The 25,762-nt window shown below is 43.7% G+C and overlaps 1 protein-coding gene across 1 annotated transcript in view; it reads right to left on the bottom strand.

Annotated features, from left to right (window-relative positions):
- Snx10 (sorting nexin 10) overlaps positions 1–17,495 on the bottom strand; it is a 78,957-nt gene extending 61,462 nt beyond the window's left edge. The window contains exon 1 of the mRNA XM_042685021.1: positions 17,382–17,495. The gene's annotated coding sequence lies outside the window, so the exon portion shown is untranslated. The remainder of the gene's footprint in view (positions 1–17,381) is intronic.
- Between the last annotated feature and the right edge of the window lie 8,267 nt (positions 17,496–25,762).

The raw sequence follows: 25,762 nt of genomic DNA, 5'->3' as shown, positions 1-25,762 counted from the left end.
AACCCTAGCATTTAGCATAGGGCGTGCCGTAAAGTCAGTGCTCCATGGTTATCGGGTAAATTAAATTTGATTGAATGAATTCTAGCTATGGTCTCCATTTCTGCATCACCATCAAGTTGCTAAGCACCCAACCACCTGGGATGAAAGTGGGAACAACCCAGTCTCTCCTGCCAGCCACCTCCCCTCCATCAGAACTGACCCTTCAGCCTAGGAAAAAAGAACATTCTGACCCGGCAACAGCCCAGAGTGGAATACTGAAAGAGAACAGGTTTTCCTCTATTATTTTCTGTTCTTTCCTCTTTAACTGCAGTGGGTTATGCAATATTAGTTGGGGAAAAAAAAAACCTAAAAAAAAAAATCAAAAATCAAAAAAAAGTAGAAAGAGCTGGGGATGTAGCTCAGTATCAAATAACTAAATAACGCAATCAAGCAAAGAACACTTGATTTTTTTTTTTTTTACTATGTTCCAGATCCTGCAAAGCCTATAACATAATTTTATCCTTCAAATCCTCAAGACAGCCCCCAGGCTAGGTATCATTATTACTCCAATTTTTTTTTTTTGGGGGGGTGGTCCAGTCGTGGGGCCTGAACTCTGGGCCTGGGTGCTGTCTCTCAGCTCTTCAGCTCAAGGCTAGCACTCTACCACTTGAGCCACAGCACCACTCTGGCTTTTTTCTTTTTGCTTATGTGGTGCTGAGGAATCGAACCCAGGGCCTCATGCATGCAAGGCAAGCGCTCTACCACTGAGCCATCTTCCCAGCCCCTATTACTCCAAATTTTTAACTAAGGAAATGGTACCTAAAGTCAAGAAGCCAGTAAGAAAAGAAGCTAAGGTTTGAGCCTACCGTAGACAGAATCTACCCACAAGGAATCTCTACAGCCAGCCAGGTAACACTTCCTCTTTAAAAATAAATGTAAAAAAGGATAGATAGTCAAGGGTGGAGGAAAGGGAATGTGGCTTAGTGGTAGAGTGCTTGTCTAGCATGCAGGATGCCCTGGGTTCAATTCCTCAGTACCACATACACAGAAAAAGTTGGGAAGTGGCTCTGTGGCTCAAGTGATAGAGCACTAGCCTTGAGTAAAAGAAGCTCAGAGACCGCACCTAGGCCCTGAGTTCAAGCCCCAGGACTAGACCAAAAAAAAAAATAATGGAGGAAACCAACCAAAAATATCTGACTTATTATAATGTGTTCAAATGCTCAAATGCTTTAGGGACATGTGGTAGGACCAGAATTTTACACATTTATTAACCTGAGAAAAGCCCTGCAGCCAGATGTTTGAAAATAACATTTTCTAAGATTTTAGCTTTGAAAGACTAGGATAAGATCTTTCTGGAATGATGAAAGGGGTAATAGTGATCAAGATGTATTATATTCATAAAACTGATTTGTAGGATGCTTACTCCTTTGTACAACTATTTAAAGATAATAAAATATATTTTTTTAAAAAAAGGAAATGATACCTTCATTTTCAGAAAGGAAGTTAGCACATGGCCTACTCAGGGTTATTAGCTACAAAGGACCCCCTAAGGATAATTAGAGGACAATGACAAGTCAATTCAATAAGTAATCATGAGAGCTACTGTGGTGTGTAATTCTAGATTTGGTCCCAGAGAGGGGAATTTTTTTTATTAGTTATGAAATACTCCCTAAGTTCTAAGCCCCAGATAAGAAACAGGTCATTCAAAAGGTAGAGCTCACTGTATGTGCCAAAAGAAATAGCACCAGTGACAGACAGAGCTACAGGAAGGAGAGCAAAGGGAGGCTCCAAATAGAAGGCAAGAGGACATGACTAGGCCTTGATGTTCACCCTAGGACAAACAAAGAACCACTAGTCTGAATGGTTAAGAAGCAGCAATGCTTTGGAGGGAATGAGGGCCTCAGATCCCAAGGCTGGGGCCACACCTGAAAACTACCACAAGAAGGCAAACCTGGAGGGGCTGCAATGGGGATCTTAGAAGGAGGAAGTCCCTGAGGGAGAGGATGTTGCATTTCTATCCTCTTAGAAAGCAGGAAGTGTCCAGCAGGAAGTAGTCAAAAGAGCTCTTAACACCAGTTGGCTCTGGTACCTTTAAATATCTTTGCTACCTCCTCCTCAGGTTACTGAGATCCTAAAGCAGGAAAAGTCTTGTTCCCCCTCCTCCAGGATGCTGGGAGTCAGGTACCACGCTATGTCTCCAATCCAAGACAAAAAAAGGCAGTTTCAGCCCCTTCTGGAAATCAGTCCTTCCATGGCATATTCCTCTCTTGGGCTGCTAACAACAATTTTTTTTTGCCTTTTATTAATTGTGTGTTGCATTTTAGATAACTATTATCATAGAAAAAGGAGGACTTTCACTAACCACTGTCAAGCAGATGCTTCTTAGATGGTACCCGGCCAAGCAACAAAGCAGGGACCCCTGATTACTTTGCCCCTTTACAGCAGGAAGTAGCTCCAGAAGAAATGACCCCTAGCCTACCCCCTATTTTTATTAAATAACAGAGGGGGTAATGTGAGTATTAACCCCACCTTTGATCCTCAGCTCCACCCAGACCTGAGCTCCTCCCAGACCTAGAGTTCCTACCATACAGCTGGCCACTCCCTCTCTCTGCCCAGACCACCTGACCACCCACCTACCTCACTTCCTGTCCCCAGATTCCCCTGCTACCGGGATAGGGACTGGTGTCATGTTCTCCCTCTCAGGGGAAAAATGGCTTCTCTAATAAACCTTATAATAATCTTTCTCTTGTGCCTGCCTGCCTCTGCATGGTCCTCTGGGATGGATGTGAAGGATCCTTCACATACAAACATTTTTTTCTAAGTAATACACATATTTTATTAAAGTTTTATTGAAAATATTTTTAAAAGAAGAAAGCAGGAAGTGTACCTCTTAGAAGTTTGGTTTTCCAGCCTGTAGACACAGACAAATACTCAAATACCAAAATCCCAGAATAATATTGTGTCATTTGCAGGGAAATGGATGACTCTAGAAGTAAGCCAGGCTCAGAGAGACAAAACACTCATATTTTCTCTCATGTGTAGAAGCTAGATCTAAAATGCATGATAAAATATACAGGGCTCAATGCCTTTACACACAATCTGCCTAAAAGGATGATATACTTAGAGGAAGAATCCAGAGGCATAACTCCTCTGAATAAGTGAAGTATTGTTTACCAAAACAAATAATAGGAAGTGGAAACATGTTGGGGGTGCAAGAGAGGGGGACACGGAAATGGAGGGAGGAAAAGTGAGAAAATGTAGTTATTATATATCCAGTGTACATTATGTAAAAAAATGAACAATGTAACTTGAGGGTAGGGACAGGAAAGAGAAAACAAAGGGGGAAAACAAAGGAAGGGGTGACATTGACCAAGAAAGAAGCATTGTACTCATAATCGGAATGATGGAATTGTAACCTCTTTGTATAATTACCTAATAATTTTAAAAGCTTTATAATTAATTTAAGAAATTTAAAGTCCCAGGATACTGAAGTCCTTTACATAAAATGCCATAAGATTATATACCCCTATGTTATATCCTCTCCTATACTTTAGGAATCTGTATTTTACTTAACAATCTAATACAGGCCTCAGGATATCACAAGGCCGGGTTTGATACTCAGCAGTGGGGAAAAAAAAATTTTTATACATACATATAATATGTTATATATATTATAATTACATATAATTATAAGATTATATATAAGTTACAATTATAAATTTTAATTATAAATTATATAATATATAATATATATAATGCCTACATATCAGCTCATAATCCTAGCTACTCAGGAGGCTGCGATCTGAGGACTGCAGTTCAAAGACAGTTCAGGCAAAAAAGTCCCCATGAGACTCTTATCTCCCATTAACCACTCAAAAACTGGAAGTGGTGCTGTGGCTCAAGTGGTAGACCACTAACCTTGAGCACAAAGAGGCCAAGGGACAGCATCCAGACCCTGAGTTCAAGCCCCAGGACCAGCAAAAACATAAAATAAAAAATAATAAAACCTTTTTTTTAAGTAAGAACCTAGGCACAATGGAATGATTTACCTGGGGATGGATGGAAGATGGATTCTCAGGGAGAGAAATTACAGGCGAATCCTTCCATTGTGTGAGGGTCAGCTGAAATGTACCAGCCAGCATTAGAACTCATGGCCTTGAAAAAAAAAAAAAAAAAAACAAGAAGCAGAGCACACAGGAGCTGGGGTAGTGAAACTATTCTAACGGGAGAAATATGTTCACTGTATGCTTGCCAAAACTTAGAGAACACACTACAACAGAAACAGCACCTAGTAGAGGTTCAACAACTGAGGATATGTAACTAGAGTAGGATGTGGATACTATACTGGAAGAACAAGGAGATACACGTGATGCCTGTATCTTCCTGCTCAGTCATGTAAAACTGCTCTAAGAAAGACTAGGGACTGGGAAGGTGGCTCAGTGGTAGAGCGCTTGCCTTGCATGCATGAGGCCCTGGGTTCAATTCCTCAGCACCACATAAGCAAAAAAGAAAAAAAGCCGGAAGTGGCGCTGTGGCTTAAGTGGTAGAGTGCCAGCCTTGAGCTGAAGAGCTGAGGGACAGCGCCCAGGCCCAGAGTTCAGACCCCAAGGCCAGACCCAAAAAAAAAAAGAAATAAAGACTAGTTGGGTGCTGGTGGCTCACACCTATAATCCTAGCTACTCAGGAGGCTGAGATCTGAGGATCAAGGTTCAAAGCCAGCCTGGGCAGGAAAGTCCATGAGACTCTTACCTCCAACTAACCACCAGAAAACCAGAAGTGATGCTGTGGCTCAAGTGGTAGAGTGTTCACCTTGAGCTGAAGAGCACAGGGACAGCGCCCCGGCCCAGAGTTCAAGCCCCATGACCAACATGAAGGAAGGAAGGAAGGAAGGAAAGGAGGGAGGGAGGGAGGGAGGGAGGGAAGGAGGGAGGGAGGGTAGGGAGGGAAGGAAGGAGGGAGGGAAGGGAAGGGAAGGGAAGGGAAGGGAAGGGAAGGGAAGGGAAGGGAAGGGAAGGGAAGGGAAGGGAAGGGAAAGGAAGGGAAGGGAAGGGAAGGAAGAGGGTAAAGGAGGAAGGGAGGGAGGGAGGGAGGGAGGCAGGCAGGCAGGCAGGCAGGAAGGCAGGAAAGCTATTAAAATAAATAACAAGCCAGGCACCAGTGGCTCACATCTGTAATCCTAGCTACTCAGAAGGCTGAGATCTGAGGATCATGGTTCAAAGTCAACCAGGGCAAGGAAAGTCCATGAGACTCTTACCTCCAGTTAACCACCAGAAAACCAGAAGTGATGCTGTGGCTCAAGTGGTAGAGTGCTCACCTTGAGCTGAAGAGCTCAGGAACAGTGCCCAAGCACAGAGTTCAAGCCCTATGCCTGAAAAAAATAAGTAAATATAATAACAAGAAGAGCTTGAGAAGAGGGCATGAGGGAGAAAGGGAGTCAGGGATGACTCACCCTCGGGTGACTGGAATAATGCTGGTGTCACTGGCAGAATGAGGAAATAGGAAAAAGAGGTATGTTTATAGAGGTAAGAGGAAGATGTGTTCAATTAGGAATATGGTCACAAACGGTGCAGGATATTCACAGGGTCCTCTCTGGGTGCTATGGAAAGGTTCCAGCTATGCAGAGTATACAGATAATTTCCTCTTTTAAAGAGGAATGCTTGAAGGGAGCTAAGGAGAAACTTCTCAGAAGAAGAGGTAAGAATGGCAAAGAAACACATGAGGAAATGCTCATTATCCCTGGCCACAAAGGAAATGCAAATCAAAACAACTCTGAGATTCCATCTCACCCCAGTTAGATTGGGCAACATTTTGAATTCAAACAACAAATGCTGGCAGGGATGTGGAAGAAAAGGAACCCTACTGTACTGCTGGTGGGAATGTAAACTAGTATAACCACTATGGAAAAGTCTGGAGATTCCTCAAAAAAAAAAAACTAAACTAAACATAAACTGGCCCAGCCATACCACTCTTAGTCATATACACTTAACATCATGAACCAGGATTTGATAAGGACACCTGTACCTTCATGTTCACTGCCACACTATCCACAATAGCCAAGATAAGGAAACAAACCAGATGCCCCACAGTAGACAAGTGGATCCACTTGTGGTGGTTCATTTCTGTAATCCTAGCTACTCAAAAAGCTGAGATCTAAGGATTATGGTTTGAAGCCAGCCAGGGCAGGAATGTCCCCAGGACTCTTTATCTCTAATCAACCAGAAAGACCCCGAAGTAGAGATGTGGCTCAAGTGGTAGGGTGCCAGTCTTCAACAACAACAACAAAAAAAAAGCAAAGGGACAGCACCAAGGCCCTGAGGTCAAGCCCTAGTACTGGCACACACACACACACACACACACACACACACACACACACACACACACACACACACACACACACACACATTTTCAAGTTCCAATGTCTTTCAATTGTCAGGTAAAATAACAAAATTTAGAAAATAGAATGTTTTAAATCTATATACTCTGAAACTCAGGCCCCCCGCATGGGAAGCTCCACCACAGCCACTCCTTGTGAAAGTCAAAATCATTAGCTCATGGACATCCAAGTCCTAGCCTGGATTCAAGAGGCTGATGATAACACAAAGTCCTTCTAAAAGGGGGTGAAATGCCAGAGTTATTACTTGCTATTCTCTGTGCCAGAAGAATAGAATGCAATCCAAGGTCATTTGACACATCCATCTACAGATAGTTTCACCAAGTTATCACAACAGAGGTCACAGTTTTTCAGTGTTTTGCAAACAACCAACAGGGAGACTAGAGAACCAGTATCAGGTGAGCATATCAGAGCAAATCATAACTCTGACTTCTGAGCATAGTAACTTCCTATGTTGGGACAAAAGAAGCTGTTTTTTCTGGGTCTAATCACTAGAAGGTAAGTAGATTAAAAGTTTGAGTTTTCCCTTTGAGACCCAAGAAAGGGAAGCCACGGTGATACAGTCCCCAACCCAGATGGCATGCAGCAAGAACACCTGCCCCCCCCACCTCTTCCAATGACAATTAGAAGATAATTATAGTGTGGTGTCTCTTATCTCTTGATTCCTTACATGTAAAATTATTGTTCTTGACTTTCACCCACTGGGTTTGTAGGATTGAGTTTGTTAGATAGAAACCAGGAGCAGAGTATCTGGGGCTCATGCCTAGCTACTCAGGAGGCTGAGATCTGAGGATGACAGTTTGAAGCTAGCCAGGGCAGGAAATTCCCTAATTTCTTTTTTCCTTTTTCTGGTGCCAGCTTTGGGGCTTGATTTCAGGGTCTAGACATTGTCCCTGAACCCCTGAACTTTATTTTTTTTTCCCCTCAAGGTTAGAGCTCTACTATTTGAGACATAGCTCCACTTCTGACTTTTTGGTATTAATTGGAGAGGAATATCACAGAGTTTCCTACCCAGGCTGACTTCACACTGCAATCCTCAAATCTCAGGTTCCTGAGTAGCTAGGATTACAAGTGTGCCACCAGCAGCCAGCTTGACTCTTATCTCCAACTAACCAACAAAAGCCAAAAGTAGATGTGTGGCTCAAATGGCAGAACACCAGCCTTGAGTGAAAAAGCTAAGGGACAGCACCCAGATCCTGGGGTCAGTACCAGTACCAAAAAAATAAATAAATAAAAGATAGAATTTGCAGGGCTGGAGGTGTGGCTCATTGGTAGAGTGTTAGCTAATAAGTGATAGTGCCAGGTACCAAGTTCAATCCCCAACCTCAGACAAAAAAGAAAAAGAAACTGGGTGCATCCATAACTACAGAGAGAAAATACTCTTGAGTTTGGGAAAAATCAAAGAAGGAGGGAGAAAGCAAGGAATCGAGCACCCCACATGGCTTTTTCATTAATCCAATAAAGCCAACTGACAAAGCCTATAGTTGGGCGGATTTCTCCATCAATAAAGGAAGGAACTGAATTTGTGGACAGAAAAGCACAAAAGAAAGAGCTCACAAGTTCTCCCCAATGTGTGCTCCAAAAAATTAGAAGAAAATCTGGGATCTCCCTGGGCCATGGGCTTATAGTTCTCACAAGTTTAAAAGCTAAGGTTAATTAGCTCTCCAATGGGACAATGGACAATGGGACAATGGGGCCTAAGTATTACTCTAAAGGAATTAAACAGAGTCTAGTCTTACTACTTAACATCTACACTTGGGGCTGCACTTAAAACTTAACATGTACACTTGGGGCTGCACTTAAAAGAAAACAACTGGGTTCATCCACTCTCATTCTATGTTTACTTTACAGGACTTATACAACACCCACCATCTTACTCCCCCTTTTCCTCAAGCCTATCCCTGGGATTTCTCTGCTTCTGGCCTCAGTCTAGCTGGCCCGTCCCTGAGTGCACATGATTTTCCACTCAAGTGCTCACTGTCCTCTAGTGCAGTCTTCTCTTTCAGTTTTTGTCTTAATCAAATTGAGCACTGTATTTAACTGTGGAACTGTGGTGCTGGGGCTTGAAATCAGGTGTTGTCCCTGTGCTTCTTTTGCTCAAGGTTGGCACTCTTACTACTCAAGCCACAGCTCCACTTCCAGGCTTTTCAGTAGTTTATTGGAGATGCGAGTCTCACCATCTTTCCTTCCTGGGCTGACTCTGGACCATGATCTACCACAACTCTCAGATCTCAGCCTCCTGAGTAGCTAGAATTACAGGAAGTTATAATAAATGGCCTGAAGTAGACATGGTGATCATTCTGGTATGTCTTCCTTGACATACTTTTTTGAGTGTGGTCTCTAGATCATGGAGCTTGGGTAGAGATCTCACCCTTCATACCCACAACTCTTGGCTCTGCCACAGGATCAAGCTGCGTGCTTATAAGGCTGGGAGCAAATCAGGGAAAGAACATGCTCCAGTTTCTGTTAAAGAGAGGACTCCAGCTATCTTTGGAGAATTGAACTGGATGGAAGCCCAGGGGAACGAGAGACTCATCGCAGCTGCCTGCGTACCTAAACTGCACGGGAACAGGGTCAGAGAAGCAACCTAGACCTTGGGAAGTTCCTATGTAGAGTGCAGATGAGACATAGCTCCTATGTTCCTGAACAAATGAGTAGACAGTGTAGCATTATTCAGATGGGGGAGTCCAGGGAGGTGGCTAGAGGTGAGTGAGACACAGGAAGTAAGACCAAAAAGCTAAAGAACCTTAAGGTCTCAAGCCTATATCTGCACAGTCCCCCTCCCCTGTCCTTATCCACATCTTCTTTCCTCCATTCTGTGTTCTTTTTCTTATAGAAGCCCCTAGGCTGTCATGCTTAGGCTCCCATAAAAGCGAAGAGGGAAGGATCAAAACTATCAGTCAAGTTAGTTTAAAATGTCTGTGACATATCTAAGGAGCGGCAGTGAGCCGGTTGCCAGTGACTCTCCTCTGTAAAACTAGTGACTCAGGAGGCTGAAATCTAAGGGTCACAGTTCAAAGCCAGTCCAGGCAGGAAAGTCCGTGAGGCTCTTATCTCTAATAAATTACCCAAAAACCTAGAAATGAAGCTGTGGCTTCACTTGTGGTAAGAGTACTAGCCTTGAGAAAAGCAGCTCAGGGATACAGCCCAGGCCCTGAATTCAAGCCCCAGGACAAGAAAAAGAAAAAGAGCCACAGTCAATGCAATGTGCAATGTCATTAAGACAACAACTAAAAGGGAAGACTGCACCAAAGGACACTGAGTACTTGGATGGAAAATCATGTGCAGCCAAGGTCAGGCCAGCCAGACTGCCAGACTGAGGCCCAGCGAAGAGAAATCCCAGGGACAGCACTGGGAAAGGGGGTTAGGGGGACAAGCTACCTCACTGCCCTTGGTAAACAAGGGAAAGGCAACCATGAGCACCTGACTTTCCAATTCCAATCTGCTGTATGTTGACATATTGCTCACAATACCCATCGCTGCTATCACCTTTAGGGGTCCCTCCTCTTTGGAACCAGCAATAGCTAAAGCACAGAAGGACAGATTAACAAGGATTTTGTATATCTTGTATACCTTGAAAGGATCATAATGAAGTAAAAATAGCCTTCAGGTGATCTGCCACCTAAAGAGCCGATGCAGTCTCACTTCCCTAGCTGGTCAACACTGATCCTACCCGAGGAGAATCCAAATCAGTGTACATCAACCCCCTTTCCTTTGTGTTTTGATTTTGTTTCAAGACAGAGTCTCATTACCTAGTTCCCACTGGCCTCAAACTCCCAGTCCTCTGGTCTCAGCTCTCCCAAGGGCTAGGACTACAGGCAGTGCTACCACAGCCAGCTCTTCCAGCTCCCTTCCCCCTTCCCTTCCCCCCTCCTCTCTCTCTCTCTCTCTCTCTCTCTCTCTCTCTCTCTCTCTCTCTCTCTCTCTCACACACACATACACACACACACACACACACACACATTCTGAAGACTATCCGAAATACATTCAGCCTAGGGATGGCAAAAGTAGACATGTTCTTGCACAGCAAAAGTGGTCACAGGAACCACAGAGTAAGAAGTTGCAGAAGCCATGGTGGCACTTTGTGGAAAGAAACCATGCAACTGAAAAAGGAACTGTGCACACAGTATGCATGAATGAAATCCCACACAGGTCAGAGCATGAACTTGGTACACACAGAGGCAAGGATGAATTGCACTGTGCTTAAGAGACCTATGGCTCAAGGATTAGAAGTAGTCTGGCTACAGACAGAGGAGGGACACATAGAACACATGTTCCTAAAAGGAATAGCCAGGGCTCCTATGGGTCCTCAAAGGAGGTGCCAGTCACTACTAATGTCAAACTGGTTATGGTCTGTTTCCTGAGTACAAAGGAGATGCTCTCCAGGACATATCAGAGCAAGTATCCAACACCAACAACTGCTATCTAAGGTGCTAGGCCCACTAGGCCTGAGTGGATCTTAAAACAGTTTCACTGATACTCCAGGTATTTGGACAAATGCTGCTGCTGTAGGCATCTAAGCAAAATAAGGGAAGAATAAAGAGGCAATAAAAGAAGCCAAGCATGAGGGCTTACAATGTATAATTCTAGCTACTCCAGTGGCTAAGATTGAGAATGAAGGTTCAAGGCCACCCCAGGCAAAAAGTTCATGAGACCCTTTTTCAAACAACAGCTGAGTACAGTGGCATACCTTTGTCCTCCCAGCTATATAGAAGCTGAGATCCAGAAGATAACAGTTCCAGGCCAGCCAGGGCAGAAAAGTCTGAGACTTCATCACAATGGAAGAAGCTGAGCATGGCAGGGCATGCCTGTTAGCCTAGCTACTGTAGGAAGTATAAAAGCTTTAGATGACTAGACAAACTGAGTGTGAGAACAGATATATACATACATATATATGTATGTATGTATATATATGTGCATATATGTGTATATATATATATATATATATATATACATATATGAAACCTTTCTGAACCATAGAAAATGGCTAATTCCCATTTACACAAAACTAAATGAAATCATGTAAATTAAACTAGCCAGGACCCTGGGTGGCACATGGACACACAGGTGTCCCCATCAGGTTCCTAAACATGTCATCATGGCTAGACGCTGGTGATTCATGCCCATAATCCTAGCTACTCAGGAGGCTGAGATCTGAGGATCACAGTTCAAAGCCAGCCCAGGCAGGAAAGTCTGTGAGACTCTTATCTCCAATTAACCACTAGAAAACCAAAAGTGGTGCTGTGGCTCAAGTGGTAGAGCACTTACCTTGAGCTGAAGAACTCAAGGATAACACCCAGGCCCAGAGTTCAAGACCCATGACCAAGCCGGGCACTGGTGGCTCATGCCTGTAATCCTAGCTACTCAGGAGGCTGAGATCTGAGGATCGCGGTTCAAAGCCAGCCCGGGCAGGAGAGACCGTGAGACTCCTATCTCCAATAAACCACCAGAAAACCGGAAGTGGCGCTGTAGCTCAAGTGGTAGAGCGCTTGCCTTGAGCTGAAGAGCTGAGGGACAGCGCCCAGGCCCAGAGTTCAAGCCCCACAACCGACAAAAAAAAAAAAAAAAAAAAAAGACCCATGACCAACTCCCCCCCCACCCCCCCACCCCCGAAAAAAAAAATGTCATTGTGAAGAACAAACTTAATATGTTGCTGAAGCAAGTCAGAAAGCTCCAGCACACTCCTTGGAAACAGGACTAGTTCCAAATAAAGCCTGTCTCTGTCCTTTTATTCCTCCTATCCCCTTTTTCTGTCCTCCCTAAGGAATCCAGGGTTTCCTGTACCTTGGCAGCTGTTAGGAATTTATTAGCAATGTCAAGACCCAATCTATAAAGGGCTAAAGACTTCTTCCAATTGTGGATTAGTCCATTAGCATTATTATTATGAAATATCTGCAGCTGGATAACTTTATGTTTATTTAGCTCCAGTTCTGGAAGTTCAAAGGTATACTGGTCCCATTAGTTATCTTTTAAATACTATCTAAAGAACTAAAGAATTTGTTTTGTACTATACCAAGGAAATGAAACTAAATAATGAATGATTTTTTTTTTTAATGCTTGAAGACCACACTATCTAGGGTGAACACCTTCTGAATTGAGTGATTATCTGGCTCCATATAACTTCTGCCTCCAGCAGTAGAGGCTAGGACAAACCTCTGAAAGAGGAGCCAGAAAGGGAGGTAAGAATACTCACCTGGCAATCCAGAGGCTTGGTCTTCCAATCAAGTGGAGACCATCCCCCGCCCCCCATCTAGGCAGAAGTATAATGGACAGAACAGTGCAATGGAAGTCAATGGCATGAATCTGTGTTGCTACCTCTAATTAGCTGTACACTTCCAGATACATCATTCCACCTCTCCACTGAAGGTCAGCTGCATCACTCATAAACCGAGACTTTGGAATTTAAGAGTCTCTACTAACCTTTCTTTCCTATCAAGTATGAGTCTTTCCGAATCTGAGCAAAGTTAGAACTTTTTTCTACAATGATGCACTTTAGTACATGAATATGGAACCATATGTGTGCAGGGAGGAGGAGATTAGAGACCTCACAGGCCTATCTCTGAAACTCCAGAGTCAAGAATCTTTGAGGCCGGGCTGGGAATGTGGCTCAGTGGTAGAGCACTTGCCTTGCATGCTCGAGGCCCTGGGTTCGATTCCTCAGCACCACATAAGAAAAAAGCCGGAAGTGGCGCTGTGGCTCAAGTGGTAGAGTGCTAGCCTTGGGCTGAAGAGCTGAGGGACAGCGCCCAGGCCCAGAGTTTAGGCCCCATGACCGGACCCCAAAAAAAAAAAAAAAAGAATCTTTGAGGCCTACCACAGGCTTTTATTTTTACTTCCTCCTAAGGTTTGAATTCAGTGTCTCATCCTATGCTCAGTACTTGCTCAGCTCTCAATCTACCACTTGAGCCACACCTCCAGCCCTCAAAGAGGCTCTGACAAATCCAATGCCTGTTCATTATTGTTTCACTTTACCAGTACTAGGGATTTGCTGGGACTGGGGTTTGAACTCAGGACTTGAGCCACACCACCAGCCCTACCAGAGGCTTTTAAAAACAACACAGAATGAAAGGTACAGAGATTCACAAAGCTATAGAGGTAAATAATTTAAAGAACTAAAAGTATCTCTACTGCAGAAAATGGGAGGGAGAGCTAGGTAGTCAGGGGAAATTAATGGAAATACCAGGAAGGAGGCCGCCCTTGACTAAGGACTGGCTATGCACTGACACACTCACAGGGAGACAGCTGTGAGAGCACCAACTCCACCTCTGTCTCCTCTGCCTCATTTTGGGAACCAGTTTGCCTAGCTTAAATTGTCTCTACTATTTTCTAGCTGTCTAATCTCAAATTTTATGTCTGTTTGTCATCTGTTAAAAGAAAGTAAGGAGTATTTAAAAAAAAAAAAAAAACACCTATCTCAATATACACTGAGGGGGCTGGGAAGGTGGCTCAGTGGTAGAGCGCTTGCCTTGCATGCATGAGGCCCTGGGTTCGACTCCTCAGCACCACATAAGCAAAAAGAAAAAAGCCAGAAGTGGCGTCAAGTGGTAGAGCACTAGCTTTAAGCTGAAGAGCTGAGAGACAGTGCCCAGGCCCAGAGTTCAGGCCCCACGACGGGACCCAAAAAGAAAAAAATCAATTTACACTGAGTATTTGAAACAAAGCCTGGCACACACTGAATCTAAATAATGATTACCTATTATAGAATCCTGGTACACATTTGCTGGGTAGTAAAATTGTGAGCTGAGGAGTTTATGGAAATCATAAATCAACTGATGCCTCACTTTCTCCAGATGTATATGGAGGACAATAATATAATCTGCTTTATAAGTCTGTTGTGACGGATAATAAGACGGCCTCAGAAAAATGGTAGGCAAGCGTTCAACCACGGAGCTACATCCCCAGCCCCTAAATGCCCTCTTTACAAAACCTGGCATGTAAGGACTCAATAAATAGTTGCTATTGATTCTAGAGGGGAAAGATTATCTTTATTCTTTTCCATCTCTAAATAAAAGAAAACTGCACTGTTGGTAAGAACGTAAACTAGTAAAGCCTCTGTGGAAATCAATACGGAAATTCCTCAAAAGCCTAAAAATAAATCTTCCTACAGACTCATTATACCACTATTGGCAATATATCAGATGGAGAGTAAATCAATACACTAGAAAGACATCTGCATATCCATATTCATCACAACACTGTTCACAAACACCAAACAATGGAATCAACCAAAGTGTCTAACAACAGATGAGTGGATAAAAAAGATGTGGTAGATATACTATGGACTATTACACAGCTATAAAGAAAAATGAACTGTCATTTGCAGGAAAATGAATGCAACTAGAGGATATGATATGAGATACATATCATATGCATATATGATATTTATATTCACTTATATGTATATATTTACTTATATGTATAATATATATCATATGAGATATATATATTCACTTATAGGCCTAAAAGACATTCATGAACAGACACATATATTTGTATATATGCATATATATATATATATACATATATATTCACAATTACTTGGATGTTTGAACATAGAACATGAATCAAGCTAAGAGACTACTTAGGATAAGAAAAGGAGAGTAGAGGGGCTGGGAAGGTGGCTCAGTGGTAGAGCACTTGCCTTGCATGCATGAGGCCCTGGGTTTGATTCCTCAGCACCACATAAGCAAAAAGAAAAAAAAAGCCGGAAGTGGTGTTGTGGTGCAAGTGGTAGAGTGCTAGCCTTGAGCTGAAGAACTGAGGGACAGCGCCCAGGCCCAGAGTTCAGGCCCCATGACCAGACCCAAAAAAAAAAAAAAAAAAAGAAAAGGAGAGTAGAAAAAAGAAAGAGGGTGAATGACACATTCCAAGTATTTATAGGAGCAGCATAGAGAAATACAACAAAAGCAAATGATCAATTGGTGGGTTAAGGGGAAGAGAAATAAACTCTGTAGGTGGGTGGGGGTCAGAGGGAGGGTTAGACTGGCAAAAGATTGAATACTGTTGAAATAGATTGTCTGAAACTATGGAAATGAATAAGGAAACCTGTTGGGAATGCTATTAATTAGGGAGAAGAGAGCAGGAAGTGTGGTTGTGGGCTGAAACTGGAATATAGTGTAAATGTGTGGAAATGTAACAATGAAACACCACCCCATAACTAATACAAACCAATTAAAAAGAAAAGAAAAGAAAACTCAGACTTCAGAGAGAGGTAAGTGTTCTATCACCAATATCTCAGCTAGCAAACCATTTTCATCTGACTGTAACAGATGGGCCTTTGGAATCCCTACCCTATATCACTTGTTTGAGCAGGGTTTGGAGAACATTGGTGTTCATTCCCATCTACTACATTACTAAGAGAAAGAAAAGATCATAAATGATACCAGCCCAAAATCTGGGGTGGAGTCAGTCATGACCTTGGCCACAGTTCTTCTTTGCCACTCTTCCAAATCAAAGACTAGGCTGAGCTGGTACAATAGTTTACACTTGTAATCCTAACTACATAAGAGGCTGAGATCTGAGAATCTCCATTAGAAGTCAGGCTAGGCAGACTAATCTGAGAGACTCTTTTCTCCAATTAATCAGCAAAAATGCAGAAAACGGAGGTGTGGCTCAAGTGGTAGAGTGCAAGCTTTGAGCAAAAAAGACAAGGCACAGTACCCAGGCACTGAGTTCAAGCCCTAATTCCACACAGAGAAAGGGGGAGGGGGCAGGGAGAATTTACTGACAGAGCAAACAGGAAAAAATAGTCACTGCAAATCACAGCATTTCCTGTCTCAGCTCCATTTACTTGTAAATGTATTCTATTTTTTTTTCATCTTTATTCAAGACAGCTTTGTCAATCAACTTCAATTCTACTATCCCTTTAAAAATAAACAGAGGCTGGGGCATAGCTCAATGGAAGAGAACTTGCAGACCTTAAATGTCCAAAGCGATCCCCAGCACATGAATGAATCAATGAATCAATGAATGAATGAATGTCCAGCTATTTCTTGGTTTGGGAATGGGCATCACCAAAGGTCATGCATGGCAGGCAACCTCAACCTCACCTCGACCCCCCTTACTGAGGAGCCCCTTCGGAGGCAAGCCAATGTTTGGGAGGGTCCCCCAATCTTACCGGTCCCACCTCAGCCCACCTCAGCTCATGCGCTCCACACCCTAGCCCCGAGCTCCCATGCTGGCCAGGACTATGGTGGGATCCAGCAGCCCACCAGGTTTCTGGGTTCTTTGGCTCCCAACTAAGCCGGCTGACCATAGGAGGGGCTGTTTCCTCCTGGACCCTAGCCTTCCGCGTCTGTGAAATGAAAGGTTTGATGGCGATCACGTGAAAGGTCCTTCCTGATCTGTGTTTCCCATCCCATTTTTCTTACACAGAAGTGTGCCTCGCAGAAATGGAAGGCTTCCTTTCAAGCCGCGCCTGCTGCTCTACATTCTGTGACCACCCCCCTCGGAAATCCGTGTGATTTTAGGAAAGTATGATGTACACAGAACTGGAAAGCAGGCTGTTGCTTTCCCGTGTCATCAGACCTGTCTGGCTCCCCAGCCCTTTCCGATAATCCTGCAATGCCTGGAAAACATCTTGCCTGCCCCCTCCCCCCGCCCATGCCTAAACTCTACCTTCTCTAGCAATCTAAAAGAAAGAAAGAAAGAATCTCCACCCAAACCTGGCCTGCTGCAAGAGGCCACGACACTTTTCACAGAATCCTCGATCCCACCTTACCCCACCCTGGGTCCTAGGCTTCTGTTTATAGCCCTGGGTTCAAGACCTTCCCCACGCCCGCCCTGGCCCCAAGAGCAAAGGCGCCGATGGCCGGCCCTCCCGGGCCCGGTTGGTTGGACTGGAGACCAGCAGCTGGACTCCAGCCCGGGGGGGGGGGGAACCTGAGCCCCCCGCCCCGGGACCCCGCGGGCCGCCGCAGCTGCGCGCCCTGGGAGGGCCCCCTGGCCTCGCGCGCGCCGTGCCCCCCACCCCGGGTCAGGGAGGCCTGGCGACAGGTCCGTGGTCACTTACAGGCGGCGCCCCGGGCCGGCCGGAGCAGGGGAGGCGGTGGACTTTGCTGACTCAAAGGCGCGGCGCGGCGGCGGCGAGCGCTCACGAGCGAGCGCACACGAGCGAGCGCAGCCCCGCGCGCCCCGCGCGCCCCGCGCACGTACCGACCCTGCGCCCGCGCTCCGCGCCCGCCGCCCGCGTGTGGCCACCCGGCTTCCAGCTTCCGCCGCCCTGCCCAGGTGCGGCCGCCCACCCCGCCCCTGCCGCCCCCGGCTCCGCCCCCGGCAGCCCCCGGCCCCGCCCTGACATCAGTTTCCCCCCCCACACACACACATACACACACACACACACACACACACACATACACACACACACACACACACACACACACAGTGTCGCGGACTCCGCCCTGTCTGTTGCAGCCTGGGGTGCTCCCCCAACCCCCCCCCCCATCCTGAGGTCCTCCGTATCTCCACGTGCAGGATGTAAGCCTATGGGGAGGGGACCCCATAGATTATATGATAAGACGGATAGGATGTTTAATAATACAGCCAGTGAACGTGGAGGGCTTGTGGGCTGTTGCTGTAATTCTTTTTTAACCTCTGTTTTTCCGTAAACATGTAGATATTGCAAAGAACCTAGATCACTAAAGCTCTTCCTAAATAGCTCTTGGGGAGAGGGGAGGGAGGTGTCTCTCCCGTAGTGATTACTGGGACAATGGAAATAGTCACTGATCAGTTAAAGTGTTTAGGAGTGATAAAGGACACAGGATAGTAAACGCAGCTTAATAGTGGCACTTTCAAGCTTGTGACATTTTCCCATTAGACAGCCGTGGGTTATCATTCAGTACTTACCTGCAGATGTCATTCAGGAAACATTCTAGGTCAGCCTGAATCTAGATTCCACACCTACACTGACTTTCCTAACCACACTAATGAAAATAAAATGTTTTCCCTTAACTTGGCTCCTGAAATTGTATCTCTGAATCCTAAGTCACTGAGGTTTCGGGTTCCAAACTGGCACCCCACCATTTCTGCCTGTGTGCTAGCTCAGGTGTTGTTTTATGTTTTTCTTTTTTTTTTTTTTCTTTTTGTTTTATGTTTTTCATGGAATGCTTTCCCAGTTCTTTGTACTTAGGACTGCCGTGGGAATATAGGAGACACGCCCTGCTTCTTTGCTATATTTGTGGTGGACACATCACACATGGGCCTTCACTCTGGTTTTACCTGCACAAATCCTGTCTAGAATATGACTTTTAGGGTCAAAGTAGGCTGAGCTCAAATCCTGGCTTTACCACCACTCATTTTGAGATTGTGGAAAATAACTTAAAACTTCTGGCTCTCATTTTCCAGAAACGAAGGTAGGTACTAGTGGGAAGGTGGAGGATGAATGGAGAAGGTGATGACAGCGAATACAGCTAAAGTACTTTATGTGCATGTATGAAAATAGAAGAATGAAGCCAGGCTCTGGCTCATGTCTGTAATCCTAGCAACTCCAGAGGATGAGATCTGAGGGTCAAAGTTCAAAGCCAGCCCAAAGCTGAAAAGTCCTGTGAGACTCTTATCTTCAATAAACCAGTCAAAAAACAGAAGTGGCACTGTAGCTCAAGTGGTAGAGCACTAGCTTTGAGCAAAACAGGTCAAAGTGAGGGCTGGGAATGTGGCTTAGTGGTAGAATGCTTGCCTACCATACATGAAGCCCTGGGTTTGATTCCTCAGTACCACATAAACAGAAAAAGCTGGAAGTGGTGCTGTGGCTCAAGTGGTAGAGTGCTAGCCTTGAGCAAAAGAAGCTCAGGGGCAGTGCCCAGACCCTAAGTTCAAGCCCCAGGACTGGCAAAAAAAAAAAAGCTCAGGAACAGTACTCAGGTTCTGAGTTCAAGCCCCACAACCAAAAAAAAAAAAAAAAAATTAAAGCTCAACATGAAGCTGTGATTCAAGTAGTATAGCACCAGCCTTGAGCAAAAAAGCTCAGAGAGTGCCCAGGCTGAGTTCAAGCCCCAGTACTGGCACCAAAAAAAAAAAAAAAAAAAAAGGCCCTGTACAAAATACAGTCTTCAATGCAACAACAATCAAGTGTCACTGATCACATACTCAATGTAAACACAATCAATAAATTTGCTTTTGATATTAATTACAGCACGGCTTAACTGGCTCTAAAAGTCATTAAAAGTAAAAGACACAGTTAAGCTTCCCCTCCCGAACTAAGGGCTCTTACTTGCACTTCCCAAGCCTTTAGTCTCAAGGCAAGTTCATGGGTACATTATCGTCATTAGCCATGTGGAGGCAGTAGAGGGCAGCGATTAAAGCTCAATCTGCAATGCCAAAAAGCTTTCTTACACAATTGCCAGAGCCTCTAGGTAGTCCCTTGGTATCCATTGAGGTGGGTTCTAGGAAACCCCATGGATATCACAGTCCAAGTATATGCAAATCCACATATTAAAAAGTATACTAGGGCTGAGAAGGTGGCTCAGTGGTTAAAGCGCTTGCCTTGCATGCCTGAGGCCCTGGGTTCGATTCCTCAGCACCACATAAGCAAAAAGAAAAAAGCTGGAAGTGATGCTGTGGCTCAAGTGGTAGAGCGCTAGCCTTGAGCTGAAGAGCTGAGGGACAGCGCCCAGGCCCAGAGTTCAGGCCCCAAGACCGGACCCAAAAGAAAAAAAAAAGTATACTATCTGGGCGGGGAAGGTGGTTTAGTGCCAGACTGCTTGCCTAGCATGCATGAAGCCCTGGGTTCCATTCCTTAGTACCACATAAACAGAAAAGGCTGGAAATGGTGCTGTGTCTCAAAGCAGTAGAGTGCTAGCTTTGAGCAAAAGAAGCCTAGGGGCAGTGCCCAGTTCCCGAGTTCAAGCCCCAGGACTGGAAAAAAAAAAACAAAACGTATAATATCTGAATATAACTTACACACATCTTCATATATATTTTAAATTATCTCTACATTTCTTATGGTACTTCAGTGTCAGTATTGTTATTATACTGTATTGTTTGGGGAATGATGACAAAGGTTAAAACACAACTCTGTACATGATCAATACGAATAATTTTTTAAATGTTTGATCCTCTGTAGGTTCAACTCCAAGATGCTAAACCCATGAATACAAGGACTCATTGCTATTAATATCCAGATAACCTTAGGCAAAGTGCTTTACCTCTCCACCCTAAGTTTGCTTACCTGTGAAATAATAACTACTCAACTGAATTGTTGTTAGAAGATAATGGATATAAATAATTTAGCCTAGTACTGCTCCATGTAAGAAAGGGATTCATAAATATCACTTATATATTATTGTGTATAATACACATGTTGTCTTAGTATCCAAACCCATTTTATAATAACTCTTGCAGAAAAAAAAAGGTGTGCTGATATTCACCTATACAGTATTTTGTGAGGGGACTCACAACCCACATTCATCAATGAAATATCATTGAAAGGATCAGGTTCAGGGAGGAGAAGTCAGGATTACAGGCTTGAGTAAGAGAACATTTAGCTATCATTTTGAATTGCTCAAATGTGATAGAATACTTTTTTTTGGGGGAGGGGGGGAAGGGTCCGGTCATGGGGCCTGAACTCTGGGCCTAGGCGCTGTCCCTCAGCTCTTCAACTCAAGGCTAGCACTCAACCACTTGAGCCATAGTACCACTTCCGGCTTTTTTTTTTCCTGCTTATGTGGTGCTGAGGAATCGAACCCAGGGCCTCATGCATGCAAGGCAAGCGCTCTACCACTGAGCCACCTTCTCAGCCCTAGAATACATTTTTTAAAAAACCACCCACATACATAAACAAAAGACAAGTGCTAGAGATAGTGTGAGGAGCTTCACCCTCTTAGGGTCGCAAGGAGGATGGAGAATTAAGCAGAGTAATAGGAGAAAGCATACAGATTTATTTAATACCAGTTTTACACTGCCTGACATGCCACCTAAGAAAATAAAGACCCAAAGCAGTGTTTAAGGTCAATTGCTTCAAAAATGAGTCGAGTAGTGAAAGAGTGGGAAGCTTAAGAAATAGGAGCTATTCTGGAAATATCTGTAAAGATTTTCTTAATCTCAATTTTTCCACTTTTGATGGTAAAAGGGCTGCATCTGTCACATAGAAATTTCATCATCTGCTGAACTGGGTACAGTGTTCATACTGGTAATCCCAGCATTTGGAAGGCTGACATAGGAAGATTACAAGGTCTAGGCTGGCCTGAGCTACATAATAAAACCCTGCCTAAAAGAAATAAACAACAATGACAACAACAGCAAAAGAACATCAGAGTGATAACCTTGTGTTTGCTGGTGATTTGATTTTGTGGGTTTTTTTGAGATAAGAAAGTCAATATACCAGAACAGATAATTTTGGGGTGGCATATTTTTAACTCTTTTAAAGAAGGAACAGTTTTCAAATGAAGCATCAGCCAGTGCAGATGCTCATGCCTATTATCCTACCTACTCAGGAGATTGAGAACTGAGCATCTTGATTCAAAGCTACTCTGGTCAGTAAAGTCTATGGCACTTCAATCTCCAATTAACCACCAAAAAGCCAGAAGTGGAGTTATGGCTCAAGTGGTAGCGTACCTGCCTTGAATGAAAAAGCTAAGTGACAGCAGGAGGCTTGAGTTCAAGGATCAATAATGGCTCGAAGGAGAAGGAGGAGAAGCAAGAGGAAGAGGAAAAGGAGATGAAGAAGAGGAGGAGGAGGAAGAAGAGCCAATAATTAATAAAGAGGAGAATGTTTTAATATGCAACATAATCAAAAATATTTTAAACAGTGTCGTGTTTAGACAACAGGTATTTCCAAGCTCTGCTTATTATAATATAAATTGGATGGAGAAGTAATTTTGGAGAGCAATTTAGCAGGGTCCTATCTAATCTGAAACTGCTCATGCCCAATGACACAGCAGCACAGGCTGGGAATGTGGCTTAGGGGTAGAGTGCTTGCCTAGCATTTATGAAGCGTTGGGTTTGATTCCTCAGTACCAAATAAACAGAAAAGGCCAGAAGTGATGCTGTGGTTCAAGTGGCAGAGTGCTAGCCTTGAGCACAAAGAGGCTCAGGGACAGTGCCGAGGCCCTGAGTTGAAGCCCCAGGACCAGCAAAAAAGGCACATACAAGAAGGACTTGCAGCTGTGTAGTAACAACAAAACTGGGAAGCAAGTTCAATGTCCCCTGATATGGAAATGTTCAAATGATCTATAGTTCATGCATGATGTGGAATATTATACACCAAAAAAGGAATGAGAGGGGCTGGGAAGGTGGCTCAGTGGTAGAGCGCTTGCCTTGCATGCATGAGGCCCTGAGTTCGATTTCCTCAGCACCACATAAGCAGATAAAAAAAAAAAAAAAAAACCTGGAAATGGCACTGTGGCTCAAGTGGTAGAGTGCTAGCCTTGAGCTGAAGAGCTGAGGGACAGCACCCAGGCCCAGAGTTCAAGCCCTACGACCGGACCCAAACAAAAAGGGAATGAGACTAACATATATGCACTGACATGAGAAAATCTCTAGGCAAATGAAAAAGCAAGCAAGAAAATAATATACTGTGATGCTACTTATATAAAACAAGTTCTTTTTAAAATTATGAAACTCATTTCTATATGTATACATCTCTGTGATCTAGAAGGACAATTCTAGTGGAGTTTGAACTCAGGATCTTAAACTTGATAGGCAAATGCTCTACTTGCGTGAGCCAGATCTGCAGCCCCTTTTGCTTTCACATTATTTTTCAGATAAAGAACAGCTCTTTTGCCTAAGGCTGGCAATGCTCTTATTTATGGCCTTCCACAATCTGGAATAACAGGAGCATACCACTATGTTCAGCTTATTGATATGGGTCCTCACTAACTTTTTGCCCAGGCTAGCCTCAAATTGCAAGCCTCCCAATATCCACCTCCCAGGTACCTGGGATTACAGATGTGAGCTATCATAACTGATGACAATTAAAATTTTCATTAGTGTAGAGAAAACCCACCTCCCTCCACACATACCATCAGTGTATGTGTATGTATGTGTGTGTATTTGTGTATACACATGCACTAGTACTAGGCAGCTTGAACTCAGGATCTTGCACTCTCAGCTTTCCTGCTGTTGCTCTATCCCTTGAGCCACATTTCCACTTTTGGCCCTTTCCTGGTTAGAGGTAAGAATCCCTCAGATTTGTCTGCCAAGACTGGCTTTGAACCTCAATCCTCAGATCTCAGTCTCCTGGGTAGCTAGGATGATAAATGTGAGCCACTGGAACCCAGCTCTTTGTGGGATTTTTTTTAAGGATTTCCATCCTTCCAGACATTGAATTATTTTTTTTCTGGTCATGGAGCTTGAACTCTGAGCCTGGATGCTGTCCCTCAACTCTTCAGCTCAAGGTGAGCACCATTCCAGTTGAGCCACAGTACAACTTCCAGTTTTCTGGTAGTTTATTGAAGATAAGAGTCTCATGGACTTACCTGCCCAGGCTAGCTTTGAACCATGATCCTCAGATCTCAGTTTCCTGAGTAGCTAGGATTACAGGCATGAGCCATTGGCACCCAGTTCACTGATTTTGTTTTTGAAACTGTCATCTGAAAATGTAAAACTTGACTACCTATGAATAGTGCCCCCAGACTTGTTCATGTACAACCTGTACTACCTGCTTTGTGGCCCTAGGGGGAAAAAAGGCTATTTTCTTCATCTGCATTGACTGAACTGTTTATAGTGAATTTTATTCTGAGATCAGTACAAAATAAATTAACTGGGACACAAGGATAAGCATCACCATGTTAAAATTTAGTATGTGACTCATTCCAGTATAGAAGGCAGCTGGGTTCGACGGAGGTGAGGGTGGTAGTCTAGGCCATGGGTTATATGATCATCAACCTCAGAGACAGGGCCCACAGCTACAGGAGGATTTGAGCAGTCATGATGTTTGGGTTCTAGCCACATTCATTACTTCTCAGATCCTGCTTTTCAGGAAGCAAGACAGCAGAAAGTCTTTGCTAACCAAATCTTAGCTCTCAGTGCACCTTATATTGGGGGCCATTCTTTTTCTGACTTCTCTTCATTTCCCTTATGTTTTAGAGAAGGAATTGTAAATATTGCAGTTGCAATTGCTCGTGTCAGCTTAGAACATTTTTGCAATATTAAACAAATGAAGTTACTATTGGGGGGCTGGGATTGTGGCATGAAGCACTGGTTCCATACCTCAGTACTACTTAAACAGGAAAGGCTGAAAGTAGTACTGTGGCTCAAGTGGTAGAGTGCTAGCACTGAGCAAAAGAAGCTCAGGGATAGAACCCAGGCCCTGAATTCAAGCTCCAATACTGGCCAAAAAAAAAATACTATTGGATTTCTATCTATGTGATATTAGATACAACATGGCTGAAGTGTGACATTAATTTTGTATTGTTTTTTTTTTGAGTGCTGATCCTAGAGCTTGAACTTGGCCTTGGTGCTGTCCCTGAGCTTTATTTTTGCTCAAGGAGAATGCTCTACTATTTAAGCAATAGCTTTACTTCCAGCTTTTAGGTGACTAATTGTAGATAGACTTTCTGTCCTAGCCAGCTTTGAACTGTGAACTCCTGAGTAGCTAGAATTATAAACATGAGCAACCTGTACCCACTTTCTCTGATTTGTTTGTTCAAGGCTAGCACTCTACCACTTGAGCCACAGCTCTACTTCCAGCATTTTGGTGGTTAGTTAGAGAACAAGAGTCTCACACACTTTCCTGCTCAGGCTGGATTCAAACCATGATTCTTAGATCTCAAACTCCTGAGTAGCTAGGATTATAGGTGTGAGCCACTGGATCCTGGCTAAAATTTTGCTTGCTAATCCTAATATGTTGATACCAAATGTTTAGAAGAATAACTTGGGAGGCATATTTTTGAAATTTTGGTATAGACACTAAATTTTTTTTTATTTTAAATATATACGTTGCCAGTTGCTGGTGGCTCACGCCTGTAATCCTAGTACTCAGGATGCTTAGATCTAAGGATCCCGGTTAAAACCCAGCCCAACCAGGAAAGTCCGTGAAACTCTTATCTCCAATTAGCCACCAGAAAACTGGAAATGGTGCTGTGGCTCAAATGGAAGAGCACTCACTTTGAGCTGAAGAGCTCAGGGACAGTGCCCAGGCCCACAGTTCAAGTCCCATGATGGATAAAAATAAATAAATAAAAAGATAAATATAATGACATTTTGTTTTTAAGCTTTAGATAATTTCTGTCAATTGAAGACAAATGTGACCATCTTGATTATAACAATAAAATTAATAATTTAGCTGGAATAAAGAAAAATAACTATTAGATACACACGATAATTTATGAATTATGAACATGTTTCTTTCATCACTCATACAAACATCATCAATCATCAACACAACACTCAGTTATGCCCACTACTAATTAAATTCAGTCATCTTTGAAATTTTACCAAATGTCAATCACATTAAAC

This window comes from Dipodomys spectabilis, unplaced genomic scaffold (assembly GCF_019054845.1).
Source record: "Dipodomys spectabilis isolate Male_0828 unplaced genomic scaffold, ASM1905484v1 ptg000092l, whole genome shotgun sequence".
NCBI classification, from domain to species: Eukaryota; Metazoa; Chordata; class Mammalia; order Rodentia; family Heteromyidae; genus Dipodomys; species Dipodomys spectabilis.
The sequence above is the reverse complement of the archived record's forward strand: the minus strand, read 5'-3'. Positions and strand labels throughout refer to the sequence as shown.